The sequence below is a fragment of the Camelus dromedarius genome, chromosome 1 (genome assembly GCF_036321535.1).
Source record: "Camelus dromedarius isolate mCamDro1 chromosome 1, mCamDro1.pat, whole genome shotgun sequence".
Lineage (NCBI taxonomy): Eukaryota > Metazoa > Chordata > Mammalia > Artiodactyla > Camelidae > Camelus > Camelus dromedarius.
The window spans coordinates 11,509,682-11,512,881 of NC_087436.1; positions in this window are offsets into that span (position 1 = coordinate 11,509,682).

The following is a 3,200-nucleotide window of genomic DNA, read 5'->3' on the forward strand; positions in this document are numbered from 1 at the left end:
AGCACTAAATTCTTTAACTTGAGATGCCTGGTTTTCTTTAGATAACAAGTATCTTTTATTGTTCCAACTACCTGGTCTTTGTTGTAAAGCTCCTATATATCCTAGCTCCTCCCCTACCTCTTCGGAGCAGCCCCTCAGAGCCATCTGAGAGGTTAGCATCTCGGCTCGAGTCCTCCCACCAAATAAAACATAACTTTTAACTTTAAGGCTGCGCGTTTATTTCAGTCAACAGTACTAAATAAATCAGGTGAGCTATTATTTGAAATAGCACTTAGGCATTGTGTTAGGAGGTTGACATATTGGAATATCTAAAGACAGTCTTAAAATGTGAGACCTTAATTAGTGTGTCTCAACTATGATGATCATTGTCTTTTTCATCAACACTAAGGCTAGAGCGTTTGGTTCTGCATCAAGATGTTTTGTGTACCTGGATCAGTTTCTCCAATAAAAGAATTAGAGGCATTTTGGCATGGTAGTTGAGAGATTTTTTTTTTTCTGTATTATATCATCAACGAATTTTATTATATCATGTTCTAATTTATTTATTTATTTCATGATTTTTTTCAGTTTTATTGAGGTATAATTGACAAGTAAAATGAAAAGATATTTAAAATGTACAGCACACTATGTTTAACTTAAACATGTATTATCCACTGTGGCCAACTTTATTGTTGCTATTGTTTGTTTTCGTTTTTCTTAATTCTTATTGATATTTAATTCACATACCATAACACCATTTAAAGTGGATAATTCAGTGATATTAAAAATACATGTTTACAAGTTTACTGAGAATGAAAAATACTTCAAACCACATCAGTAAACAAAGAATGCTGAAGCCATCAAGTCATCAGCAGCTGCTGCCACCCCCCAGTGAAGACAAGCCTGCAGCCTGGCCACTGCAGCCACTCACAATGGTGCACCCTGAGGGGACTCAGAATAAGAAAGTACAGGATACTGGCCCTAGATAGCTAGGTGCTTGTCAAAGGAATGAATCCAATGAACCCAAATATTTGCCTCCTCCCATACATAGAAAAGCACTAAATTCTTTAACTTGAGATGTCTGGTTTTCTTTAGATAACAAGTAATGTTTCATTGTTCAAACTACCTGGTCTTTGTTGTAAAGCTCCTATATATCCTGGGTCCTCCCCTACCTCTTCAGAGCAGTCCCTCAGAGCCATCTGAGAGGCTGTCATCCCAGCTCGAGTCCTCCCGCCAAATAAAACGTAACGCTCAACTTTTAGGCTGCACATTTATTTCAGTAGACATTGCCGCTATCTAATTCCAGAATGTTTTCATCACCCCAAATGGGGAATATTTCAATAGTATGTCTCAAAACATGCCTTTACTTTAATATAAGATTATACCTAGAAAAATGATTAATTGGAATGCCCTTTAGAAGATTTCGAATTCTTTTGAGTAAGAGGAATAGCCAAGGCAATCATACAATAACATCTTCCTGCAATTAAACTGATCACATTTACTAATTGAACTGATCACATTTACAGTTAAATTGATTACATTTACAAGAACACTATGATAGTAAATGGTTTGCAAGCGTTTTGCTAAAGAAAAGAGAGCAGATGGAGTAAGGGCAGTAGGGGAGGAAATACATCCTTTCCTCACCAGTTTAAAATAATCAGCATGCTCTTTATTCTCAGGTAGGGTGGTTTAAAAAAAAAAAAAAAAGAATGTGGGTGGTTGTGTTATTTAGAATTCTCTTGCCTGCAAACCAGCAAGTGGAAACCAGCCCTGGCCAGCACTAAGAAGAGAGCTGGAGACAGAGATGGGGGTAGGGAGAGGGAGGAAAGGAGAAAGGGAGAGAAAGAGAGAGGGAAAACTTGAGAGAGTTTATTATAAAGAGGTGGGGATGCCTGCCAGTGAACTGGAGCTAGGTTGCCTGCAGCAAGGGAAATATTTTGCACCATTTTTCTCTACTCGCTGACCAACTTTCTCTGTTTCCCAAGCCACATGGCAGAAAACCTGGCTCCCAAAACATTCCAAATTTTTATTAGCCTAGAGGTCCATCCACCTGGTGAAAGAATTTTCTGATTCCCAAGGATTGGGATTGGCCAAGTTTTGGACAGCTGTCCACAGCAGAACCAATCTGTCGATGATAATTTAGATAGACTTCAGGGTAAGAAAAGCAGGAAAGAGTTGCCTCAAGAAGAGAAATTTGGGAAATCAAATAGGGTTTCACTAGTGGGGGAGGGTATAGCTCAGTGGTAGAATGCATGGTTAGCACGCACACGGTCCTGGGTTCAACCTCCAGGACCCCCATTAAATAAATAAATCTAATTATCTCCCCGCTCCAAAAAAAAAAGTTTTCACTACAGTGATCTTTATGGTCTCCTCTATCTAAACAGGATTGTTTCTGTTTGAAATTTCTGCAGTTCCCTACCCTTACTGCCACTAGCCATAATAAAAGAAATAAACCCACCGCCTTGTTTGAAAATGAATTACAGTCATCACTTCTAACCTCCAATGTCTATTTCCAACTTGAAGAAAGAGGTGGCACTTAACCCTACATGGTAGAAAACTGTGGAGTCTATTCAGCCTAGCCTTTCAGTGAGCTGCAGTGAAGACTGACTCAGGAGAAGATAAGGAAGCCTCTGTTCCTGGCACACTCTCAGATATTCACGAGAGCTTTCCACCTCAGCATTTAAATAATGAAGAGCTGCTGGGAGTTGAAACCAAGTGCTTCTGTTACCCGGCTATAGCTTGAAAGGAAACAAAACAAAACCCTCTTAAGATGTTGCAGAAAGCAGTTATTTCTGGGATTCTGATAATAATACTTGATAATAGGATCTGTGAATGGCATTTTGCCTTCAAAAGGGTTTAAAAAGCATTATATGAAAAACAAATGGCCAATAAAAAATTTATATGTACAGCCTCACTAGTGAAAAAAAAAAAAGAAAAGGAAAGCAGAAACCATTGTTTTGGTCAGCAATTTGCCAATGAATTTAAGAAAATGATCACTGTTCATTTACTGATGGAGGTGTGATAAAACAGACACCATCAGGATCTGACGATGGGGTGAAAATTGGCAGACTTTCTAGAGGTAAATCTGGTTGTCTGTATTAAGGGAATTTTTAGAAGATTTTTTGGGGTAATTAGGTTTATTTATTTATGTATTTATTTATTTTATTATAATCTTTTTTCTAGTTTTTTGGGGGAGAGGAGGTAATTAGGTTTATTTTTTA